The sequence below is a fragment of the Malaclemys terrapin genome, chromosome 3 (genome assembly GCF_027887155.1).
Source record: "Malaclemys terrapin pileata isolate rMalTer1 chromosome 3, rMalTer1.hap1, whole genome shotgun sequence".
Classification (NCBI taxonomy): domain Eukaryota; kingdom Metazoa; phylum Chordata; order Testudines; family Emydidae; genus Malaclemys; species Malaclemys terrapin.
In genome coordinates, this window is record NC_071507.1 from 197,017,130 (window position 1) to 197,029,209 (window position 12,080).

At 41.8% G+C, this 12,080-nt stretch overlaps 1 long non-coding RNA gene across 1 annotated transcript; it reads right to left on the reverse strand.

The window, feature by feature from the left end:
* Nucleotides 1-3,237: 3,237 nt before the first annotated feature.
* Nucleotides 3,238-9,624, reverse strand: LOC128833480 (uncharacterized). The gene is made up of 4 exons (XR_008444250.1): nucleotides 9,564-9,624; nucleotides 7,852-7,939; nucleotides 5,957-6,083; nucleotides 3,238-3,328 (listed from the first exon to the last, which is right to left on the reverse strand). It is a non-coding gene; the product is annotated as an uncharacterized LOC128833480 (long non-coding RNA).
* Nucleotides 9,625-12,080: the final 2,456 nt, after the last annotated feature.

Below are 12,080 nucleotides of genomic sequence, written 5' to 3' on the forward strand. Positions count from 1 at the left end.
TACATCCAGGCATAGGCCAGAATCCTTGGGATCATTTTGGCCTAAGTTCTTAAAACATCTCAAGTATCAGATGCAGCATCTGTGGTTCACAGAGGAGTTAGATTGAGTAATAGCAACAGTTGCTAGCTAAGCTAACCGCAAACTCTTCCTAAGTTGTGAAGTAACTTCATCTTTTATCAGTTTCTTCTGCATTATTTGCTTTATGCCTAGAATTTCATAATAGAGACACAGGAAGATCAACTCTTACTTGTTATGGCAACATAATGTACAATTTTAGAAACTAAATAGAAAATTATAATCTATCTTGAGTGTTCGGCAACAGAGCCCTGCTGTCTGAGGAAATTTCATTGTCCTCATTATAAGAAATATTGTAAGCATTTTGGACACTTTTGTGTATTTTAATAAGAAATTATATATATATATAACTAATAATTAACAAAGTTATAACAAGGCATTATTTTACAATAAGGAACATGATACCCTCAATTTATATGTTATGAAGCTGAGAAAACGTGAAAATTTCTAAAGTGAATCCCACTGAAATATTATAAGGCCTGTAGGACACTTGGCCTATTATCTGTTGGATGGTCAGTTCCAAAGAGATTTCATAATGTATGTAGCCTTCTTTCTAACGATCAAAGGAAGTATAGACAATAATCAGGTTGGTATACAGAGGGCAGAGTTATTTTATCTCATACTCCAATATTTATCAATATTACTTGTGGTCAACCAAAAATGCATCAAATTACTTTGTTTTATTGTGGCTAATAAAACTCATAACCCTGAAATAATTCTCCAGACTGTACTTTGGCAATGGAACAGAGATCCAAAGGACCATGAGAAACCTCATGTATGTAACTGGTAAATTAAAATTACTTGCAAAACATCGGTTTTAAAAATATATCTCCCTTCACATCATTGCCTTCCCTGTGACATGCTCCTAGGACATCTATTGTGCTGTCTAGATAATAATCATTAAGAAATTGCAGAACAGATATATTATAAATGTTATTTGGATTAAAACAATATTTCTAGAGTTCAGCATATCACAATTTCCAGTTTCCTTTAAATACACGGATTCTGTTTCCTTTCTGTCTTGGTGTCTCTTCTCTCCACTGACACTGAGTTCCAGGCTGACCTCCAGCCATGAAGATCCTTTACCTGCTCTTTGCTGTTGTCTTCTTGGGTGCTTCTATAAGATATAATTGAAAATAAGGGCCAATACAGAAGAACATCTCAGAATCTATTCTAAGGATGCCCAACACTTCCATTATAAACATTTTTTTCTGATTATTTTACTTCTGAGCTCTAGCACTTCCATTGTTTGGAATAGATGTATGAAATTTGGCAGGGGAATAGTCCTGAGGTCAGGGAGGTGACTCTGCTACCTTCCTGAAAATCCATTCAGATTAGATTGAATTTGGACACGTCACCATTTCCCCTTGGTGTTTTCCTCACTGGATCTTGCTACGGCTTGCTGCTTAAACCACCCGACATTCTATCTTCATATCACAGGCCACACAGAACAGAACATCCAAATGGGACACAGACAAAATGAAGTCAGGCCAAATCCTTTCAAAATACCCTTTCTCCCGGGGAAGGTACACTCGGCTGGGAGCCAGGAGACTATGACTTAAAATGTATCTTCTTCTGCTGATTAGTGGTAATTATTCTGTTCTCTGGCCTCCACAACTCGAATTATAAAGCCAGGCCTCATTCCCCACTGAGAGGTTACCCAGCTGGGAATCAAGTATCAGAGGGGTAGCCGTGTTAGTCTGAATCTGTAAAAAGCAACAAAGGGTCCTGTGGCACCAATACTAACAGAAGTATTGGGAGCATAAGCTTTCGTGGGTAAGAACCTCACTTCTTCAGATGCAAGTAATGGAAATCTCCAGAGGCAGGTATAAATCAGTATGGAGATAACGAGGTTAGTTCAATCAGGGAGGTTGAGGTGCTCTGCTAGCAGTTGAGGTGTGAACACCAAGGGAGGAGATAGTTTTGTGAAAACACAGCTACGTCCAGTTAAAGAAAAAATCACAGCTCTTCTTTAACCTGCCCAACTGAATGATAATGAAGAGTCTATTTGTACACGATGTCCTGGACTCAGGGCAACAGAGCATAACGTAGACACCTTGCGGTTACACTCTGCTATGTCATCCTCAATTTGCACTTGCAGCACTTAAAATGGCAGCCGCAAACCTCTAAACCTTTCACTGTGCACATGGGACCCTAGGGGAGAGGAGAGGTCAAGCGCTCATCACCCATGATCTAGCAACCTTTCCAAAGTGTCTTTCACTGGCACTCCTGACTCTCAACCCCTGCACAACAGCAGCATCAGAAAGACGCTCCTTCTAGTTGACATCTTTCTTCAAGTAGGAACCTGCTGTCTCACAGTGCAGCCTGCTGGATTTTAGTGACAGAACAATGTAGACAACCACAGAATGGCGACAGTCTCAGATGAATTAAAGCAGTGATCAGTTTTCAAAATGTAATTCCTGCACATCTAAAGGCATAAAAAAATCTGCCTGAGATTTCTGATCTATGGTCCAATGGCAGAGGTGAGTTTCAGGGAAACTTGAAGATGGGATCAGAAATGAATTGTGGGATATCATGTAACCAATTGAAATAGCAGAAACCTTTACCTTTTGGAAATTAGTTCTCATCTTTTTATGGACAATGCTGTGCTTGATTCTGATGTGAATTATACCAATTTTATGCTAGCATAACTCTGAGGGCTTCTGTGGAGTTTCTCCTGATTTACAGTAGTCAGTGTAACAGGGAAGAGAATCAGGCATGAGACCTGAATGCAGTTTGGCGTGATTTCCCTTTTCTCCTCAGTGCAGAAGACAAGGTTTTGGAACAGAGGTGGGGAGAGGGTCTAGGTGCCATGGAGCTCCACTGTACAGCCAAACTGTGAGTGAACCCAGCCCCTCTGATACCACAGAGTGAAAGGATTTGTAAGAATTCTATGAAATAGGGAACTACCCAAAGGAGCCCATTGACACCTACAGATGTGTGGACCATGGTCTGCAAACACCCACATGTGATAGGTATGTTTTTAGGATGTTTTATATTTAATTTTTAAAAAATAAACTAAATGGCTTTCTCAAGGGGACAAATGATGGAAACAGCCCCCTTGCCTCCCACCAACACACACACACTTCAGCACGATTATCTCAAACCAACTTGCTTTTATTACAAGGTTCTTTACAGCCCAGTTAAACAGCCCTTCAGGGTTCCATTGAAGCAGGATCTGATGATTTTAGAAGCAAGTGGCTGTCTGCCAGATTCCCGGAGATCCTGCTTAGACAATTAGTCACTAATTCACCTGTACAAAGAAAAGAGAATCGGATTTGTGGATTATGTATCAGAGGGGTAGCCGTGTTAGTCTGAATCTGTAAAAAGCAACAGAGGGTCCTGTGGCACCTTTGAGACTAACAGAAGTACTGGGAGCATAAGCTTTCGTGGGTAAGAACCTCACTTCTTCAGATGCAAGTCATTTGTGGATGTTTTTCCATAGAAAAGAGCTAATATGAAGGTGGATTTTAAATCAAAAGGAGGAATTTCCCATTCACCTTGGGTGGGTGGAGATGTTCCTGGTTAACTCTGGCACACAGAATACATTTTCTCTAGTGCAACATTCTATTACATAGTTTTAAGGGGAATAGTCATATATATCTAAACAGGTGAACTGGCTGCCTATAAAATCTATACTGCACAAAGGCACGACTCACATCCAGGTACAGTTGTTGTGAAATGCTGCACTGTGCTGGTCTGTCTGCAATTTTAATGAATTTATCAGGAAGGATCCCTGAGTGAGGACAAGTCACATGTCTGGTTACAATGTCCTGCCAGTTTTGAATTAACTAGTTTGAAAATACTTCACCTTATTTATTTTTTTACCTTCCCTGCACACAAACAAACTTACATCCACCCTGAGGTGTCAGTAACTTCCAAATTCTTAGATTTTTCTTCCTCATAAAGCTGTCGTGTTACAGCTTTAAAGCCTTATAAATATGGAGTCTCTGCAGACAGCAGCCATTTTGCTCACAGAATTTCACAGGTTCTAAGGCCAGAAGGGACCATTTGATCATCTTGCCATAGAATTGCCCCCAGTTACACCTGTATTCAGCCCAAAAACTTGTATACCCCGATTATCTTCCAGAAAGGCATCCAGCCTTGATTTGAATATACCAAGAGATGGAGAATACACTAATTCCTTTGGCCATTTGTTCCAATGGTAAGTCACTCTCACTGTTAAAAATCTGTGTCTTATTTCTGACTTGAAATTGTCTGGCTTCAGCTTTCAGCCATTGGTTCTTGTTCTGCCTTCTCTGCTAGATTAAAGAGTCCTTGAGAACCTGGTATTATCGCTCTGTGACTGCACTTGTGCACTTTAATCCAGTCACTGGAGACACCCACATCCAATGATGATTCCCCATTGACAACTATTTTAGGTTGTACATGCTATTATATGTGTGCTTTAATGAGGTTCTATGGTGGTAGGTTTTTAATCAGAAACTTGTGAAGTGCTAAGTCAAACTCTGTTGAATAATAATTGTTACACCTACACAGTTACCTTTCTCAACTAAACAAGTAATGTCATCTAAAAGTAAACTAGGTTTGCTTATCAAGCTCTAATGTCCTAAAAGCCCTGCTGAGTGATGTTAACTATATTCTGAATCTTTAATTATTTATTGATTGAGTCAGTTTTCCATTATTTTGCCGGGAATTGATGTCAGGCTAATCCTTACCCAAATCATCCCACCTACTCTTGTTACCTATTGGCAGAACATTAACACTCTTCTCCTCTTCTGGAATCTCCCCAACATTCCAAAATTCATTAACAATGATCAATGGAAGAGAGATGTCATTACCCAATTCTTTGAGGATTCTTGAATGGAAGTTATCCAGGTCTGCTGATTTAAAAGTATCTATCCCTAGTAGATGTTATTTAACGTCTTCCTTATTGACTCATGCAGAGATAGTAGTCACCATCCTCACGTAATATCAGTACATCAAACTGTCTCTTTCCAAATACAGCACCGAGATATTTAGTGAAAACTTCTGCCTTTTTCTGCCTCGTTACTAACAATTTTATCACCGCCTATAAATGGGACCGTACCATTGTTAGGATTTCTTTCCTTCCTGATATTTTTAAAAAATGCCTTCTTGTCCTTAGCCCTATCAGCCATAGGTTCTTCCCTGATGTGCTAGGCTTCCCCTCTCATATGGCTAAACTTCATCAATTCTAATTTTAGATAGACTGTTATCTATTTCCCCTGTTTCAGGGGAAACAGATCTGTTGTTACAGATATTGTTTTTATTTCTAATTGTTGCCTTCACTTCCCCTCAGACCGATATAGAGTAGATGCAGTCTGTGCACTCACTCCTACTTGAATTCCCTATTCTAAAATATAAAAGCAATGTAGACAATGGGGTGTTTGGGCCCCAGCCCCTGCCCATGTCTGAAGCATCAGGAGCACATGGAGGATGTAAAAGAACCATAAAGGGATTCAGGGGGGATTCTCCCAAAACATGAGCAGCACATGGCTGCGATAATAGGGCTATGCGGTCCCTGTTGCAAGCACTGGAGCTGGGGTGGTGCTGGAGATGTTGGTGGAGGCTGTCAGGTCTCTGGGGGCAATCCCTGTAGCACTGAGCACTGCAGAGAATCTGGGCTGCTCCAGGCTGTGGCGTGTCCCACAGGCAGCCTGGGTAACGCTGCTGTATGTAAGAGCAGCCAGAGGAGTGGTTCTCTTACATATTGGGGCCATTCCAGTCCCCAGGTGGCCCATGTGGGCAGCACAGATGTGGCTTGAAGACTCTTTGGCCTGTGGGCTGGGCCATGTGTGCGGAGCCTCCAAGAGCATTAAACAACAGCTTGGATGTAAGAAGGAGAGGAACATATTTCTGTTCACACTGCAATGTCTGCATTGTGGAAAACTGAACTTACCTTATACAGCAAACGTACCCGTTGGAGCAAAATCCAATGAGTTTCCAATTCTGGGGACATCTCCAAAAGAAACAGAAACCCCCCTTGCGTATGCAGTTGATATTGAAATTCTGAGCCTGGGAGAATTCTGCAGAAAGGAAAAGAGTCTGAATCATCATTCTGCAGAGCAGAGTAAATAAGAGCTGTAATTCCAGGATGCCAGGTATTTCTCATTCACTTACACCTGGCCAAGATAGCCCAATTATCCCCAGCTTTAGTACTACTTCTTAAATGGGTGTAGTTCAATGCTCATTCTGTGGCTGACTCTAAGAAGGGAACAGAGTGAGGTAATTAAACAGGGGCCCTGGTTCTCAAGCTGCAGAGTTGAGAATTGTAGGTCTGAGCACGGACAAATTTGCTGCCCCTGCCTTTAAGCAACGAAAAGCATGTAGCTGCCCACATCTCTATCTTCCTTTAGCGGATGGTGCTGTGGGTGTGATTCCCTCAGGCTCTGACAGGGATGTGCCAGGCAGTATCATCAATGCAATTTGGCTACGTAGGGTTGAACTGGCTCAGCGCTAGGTTGCATGACTACAACTGTTTGAAAGAGAAGGGATTGAAAAAAATCCCTTCTGGTTTGAATGCCTGCCTGTCTGGGAGACTCTGGGCAGATTTTTTTTTTTGAAGACTCACTCAGGTCTAGTTTCTTGATGACCAATTGCCACTCCTTAGTTATACCTGAAGGGCCTGTTATTTTGAAAATGTAGCCCTATGGTGCACACCAAAGCTTGTAAAAAGAAGAACAGGAGTACTTGTGGCACCTTAGAGACTAACAAATTTATTAGAGTATAAGCTTTCGTGGACTACAGCCCACTTCTTCGGATGCATATAGAATGGAACATATATTGAGGAGATTAATTGGCCTCTCAGAGTTGGTAAGACAACTCCCACCTGTTTATGCTCTCTGTATGTGTGTATATATATCTCCTCAATATATGTTCCATTCTATATGCATCCGAAGAAGTGGGCTGTAGCCCACGAAAGCTTATGCTCTAATAAATTTGTTAGTCTCTAAGGTGCCACAAGTACTTCTGTTCTTCTTTTTGCGGATACAGACTAACACGGCTGTTACTCTGAAACCAAAGCTTGTAGAATATTTAGGTTAGACCATTTTTAGTTGGAAGTTGTTGGGCAACCAAAAGGGATCCATTGTCACAGCTGAAAACACTGTCCCACCCTGATGATGATATTTCTAGAAAAGCAGCCAAGCACATAGTAGTGACAGGTTCTTAGATAGAATGGGGCTGAATCACTGAGATGATCGGCTGCCATTTTAGAGATCTGAGTTCTGTTCCCAGATGTGTAACCTCTCAGTGGGACATGAGGCTTGAGTTCATAATATAGGTTGTGCTAGGCACAGAATTATTAACACTAGCTAGCAGCAGAAGTGAGATTGTAAGTTACAGTCTTCCAGCTTCCAGCCCTATAAATTTTGTCATAACCTAGACCAATGTATGTTGAATGTGGTTGGCATGAATTCATTTTGTGTTTATCCCATCCGGTTGTTCAAGTCTGTGATGGCCTGTTTCAGGAGAAATACATGCAGTGGAGGTAGATTGTGCCGTGCTTTAAGCAGCAAGCCTCAGGAAGATCCGAAGAAAACATTATGGGAATTTTTGCCATTAATGGTCAGAATTCAGTCAAATCTCAGTGATTTTTACTGGGGGCAGCAAAGACCTCTCCCTCACCTCAGAATAATTCGTCTCAAATTTTATGTATCATCTGCAAACTGAAGACATGCTAGAACTCATAAGAAATAAGCCAGAAACATGTTTCTTATAGAAAGTGTTAAGCAACCTTAGTACAAGCTCCCAGATATCCCTCTGTATTATCCCTCATTTTCATTTACATCTTACCTGGTGCACCCTGGAGCACCAAAAAGAAAACAGCAAAGAGCAGGTAAAGAATCTTCATGGCTCAAGGTCAGCCAGGAACTCAATGTCACTAGAGGAAGAGATAGCAAGACAGAGAGGACATAGAGTCCCTATATTTATAGGTCATAGAGATATACTGAGTTCTAGAAATATAATTTTAATTCAAATGACATATGTGTTCTATAATCTCTTAATAATTATGATTTTTATGTATGCAGCTCCATAGAAAGAATAGGAGGATTTCAGAGAAAGAGACATATTACAAGCACTTGTCTTGTAAGTAATTTTAACATTCCAGTGTCTTAAATTAGGTTTCATGTGGTAATCTCTTTCCTTAGCCAAAGTAGAGACTGGAGAATTATTGCACAATCGCACATTTTATTAACCAAGATAGAATTGGAGTACTTGTGGCACTTTAGAGACTAACAAATTTATTAGAGCATAAGCTTTCGTGGACTACAGCCCACTTCTTCGGAGAGAATTGAAACCAATGATTAAATTAAAGAAAGCAAAAGGAAGGAGGTTGGATTTTCATGTTTATGACATTTTTAACAATGAATTTATGATGTGATGTTACCATTAACCAGGAAATTATAAAACACATTGACTCATTCAAGACCTTGTCACAGTCATGTTACATAGGCAGACTTTACCCTAGTTCTGTACTATGTTGGGCAGGTGACGTTGGTACCAACATGGAACTAGGAATCCTTTTTAAGCAGCTTCTTATGCATTTCTAGTCAAAGGTGTTTATCAGCGGAATTATGGGAGTGCCTGTGGCAGTTCTAACAAAGAGCTCTAAAGTTACAATTTAGAAAATCAGACAAGTTACTTTAAGTACTAAGAACAAGAACTGAATTAGTTCTCACACATTGAACCGCAAACACATAATGTAGATCACTATTCCAATTTCTTTAGAATGTTACCAAAATTCTTTGTTCTTAGGCCACTTGAACTAAATATTCAAGGTTAAATAAATATTCCAACAGTGGCAACAATTTTGAGCTTTCCAGCCAATTCAAATCTGCTTCCTCTTTTTGTGAAAGAACCGGCAATTTCTCGCAAACACAAACAGTGTATAGTTTCTAGGCTAAACTGTGAAACACTCTGGGTCTCTCTCAGCTATCTTCTAAGGAGGAGATATTTCCTTTTACAAATATTTCGCAACTTTAACACTCAATCACATTCTGAGCTAGCCTAATTTCTAGACAATTAAGGTTCAGTTTATTAGGGAAATACACATATATGTCCCACATTCGATTAAAGCACGCTCCCTTTTCTCTGACCGGTCTGGGCGACATCCAAAACTTTGGATAACTGGGCATCTGGACAAACAAATGTGCAAGACAATTTAGTGCTAGAAGCCAGAGGTAGCAGGAGGAGGGGATGGAGCCAAGCAGAACTGGTCCCCCTGAGCATGGACAGATCCCCAAGGGAGGCAGAGAGGGGACTGGAGAGAAAAGAGGGAGGAAGGCCAGAGGAGAGAGGGAAGGAGACGGGGAGGATCCACAGGAAACAGGAGCCTCTTTGGTGTTGCTTGAACATTTCCCAGCACTGACAGCCCCGGGGGAGCAAGCCGGGTTATCAGAGCTGTGTTCTTCTTCTCTTTCTGGATCTCTCAATCGTCTCCCTAGATAGAACTTTAAAGGAAGAATTAATAGGGGGATTATAAGGGAAGCGACTTTAGTAGTTACCAGACAGGGGGCACTCTCAGTAGCTAGGTGATGACAGTCCTGCTCGCCGTCTCTCTCATCCAGTTATATGAGCTTCAGGGATTGATGCTTTGACCCAATCAGCCTGTTTTATACAGTTTTGAATGCTTGGTTTCTTATTGGCTGTTGTGGGCCAATCAGAAAGATTTTTGCTTGTGGGGAAGATTTGAAATGTCCAACCATAATTTGGAGGTTGGAATTCTTGAAACTCTGTCTTTGGAATATTCATGGTCTTTGTGCAAAACATCTTGTGCCATCCCAGATTGTATAAGACACATTAGACCACAATCGTTTTTGCAAAATATCTTGGGACATATAACGAACATCTGCTGGTTTAACTCTGACCAGCAATACACTTCTGTAGGCCATTTCCCATAGGCCTCCCTACGGTGTGGCCCTTGGCCAACTTGCCATGACTCTGTGTCCTTCTCCAAGTGGCACTTTCTCTGTCAGCCCTTTGAGCTACTGGCAGAAATGTCCATTTATGTAAAGTCCTTTCACATTTTTTTGATGATTCTGTATGTTTTTCATAGTTCATCACGCTGCAACAAAGTCATTTGACTCATTGATTTAATACTAATAATGCTGCTAACTATTAAATCAATATTAAGACATACTGCTCTAAGTGGTTCTGTACCAGTGGTCGTGTAATTGCTACATTTTATTTGTGAGCTAGTGGGATTGCATCATATGATTAAAAATACTACTGATGATAACATTAAGGTTAATCAGGCCCTGTGGTTGTTTAGGCCTTATAACATAGATATTATCTAAGTTCACCCTTCAGATTTTCACTTGAAATGTATCACCTTCTTTAATAGAAACCAAATAGTTTGTTACCTTTGTTAAAATTAGTTAGATGTTATAGGTGGGGCAGGTAGCAACATCTAAAGTTGAGGTTCCTTGACACTATTTCCTTGACCTTGTTGGCCTTGGCACACCCACCCTGCCTAGGAGCTCAGCATGATGTGATTTCTTGCCCAAATGATCAGTTTTAGCTGGTGTTGGATCCCCAGTCTCTTTGTTATTGAGGCAGGGGTAATAATGGGTAGTTATCCTTCTTGTGTAAATCAAAGGGAGCAGAACTGTGCTTGGCATGCCCTGACTGAGGGACTCACCCTCAATGAAACAGCACTTGCTAGGAAGGGGACATGGGTGTCAAAGCCCAGTGGAGTTGAGAGGGGGCGGGCACAGGTACTTGTACTTGGTGGTGTGTATGCATCCTGCTTAAGGGTTCTAGACACCATTTGGTTCCTTCTCTCTCTCCATTGTGTAATAACAGAGCTGATTAAGACTCAATTGAGAGACTTGTTACTCACCACAGAACTGAAATCACTGGTAACCAGGTCTAAGCATAAGGTCTGCTCTTCCAATGTAAGAGACTGCCCTGTGTGCATTAGCAGTGAGGTTCCCCCAGTAACAACTAAAATCAAAGAGCTAAAATAACTGATAGCTGTGTTATGGGGTGGGACCTGAAGACATCCCAGCAAGTGGCCAGTGCAGAGGAACAAGCAAGGTGCCTTTTTCCCTTCCCCCCAGCCACGGTGGGAAGTGAACTCTGCAGATATATGTCTCTGAATTCTGGGTCTGCACTGACCAAGGACAACAACTGTCAGTGGGGTGCGGAGAAGGGAGGGGTACGTTAAAGTAACTTTAGGTTGCTGGACTTAAGAATCTGAGGCAAAAGGACTCTGCCCAAGGTACTCTGGGGTGGGTTGTTTGCTCATGGGTTTATGTTTATGAATCCTGCTTGTGTCATTTTCCCAAATTAATGCTGGGTGACTTTCCTCCTTTTATTAAAAGTTTCTTTTCTACACTCAGACTCTGTGCTTGCGAGAGGAGAAGTATTGCCTCTTAGAGGCACCCGGGGGTGGCGTGTAATTGTCACAGATTACTGGCTGGGGGCTCAAGCCAGTTGTGTGTTGTGTTATTGAAATGGCCATTGAATGCCCATTGTGTTATTGAAATGGCTAGATGAGGAAAGGGAGGCAGTGCCCCATCCCTCTACAGCTTTAAGCTCAGGGGTTAGGGTCTCACTGGGGATGCGGAAAGCCCAGGTTCAATTCCCCCACTGCCTGATGTAGAGCAGGGATTTGACGTTGGGCTTCCTGCACTGCAGGAAGTGCCCTAGCCATGGGATGGTTTTGGTGCAGGGCTCTGTTGAAGCTGTTCCACTTTTTATAAATAATTGATGAGCCATTGGGGCAGGGACTGGCTCTTGAGCCGCTCCACTCCCAGGTGAGTGTCCGAACCACCAGGTTACAGAATTAGTCTCAGTCTCTTTCCTGGCCAATGGCTGAACATTGTCATTCTCCTTGTTACCTACTGGATGTGCCATGAACTGCAAAGGACACCCAGCAAGGTCACATTCATGCTACAGCAGAGAAGTAGTTGGGAGGGTGAGAGATTTTTCACACCCACTGAAACACCAGAGCAGCAGCTTGGGGCAGGTGTTATAAAGCTGGGAGCCCCTTGGTCCTGGAGCATGGGAGCCAGGGA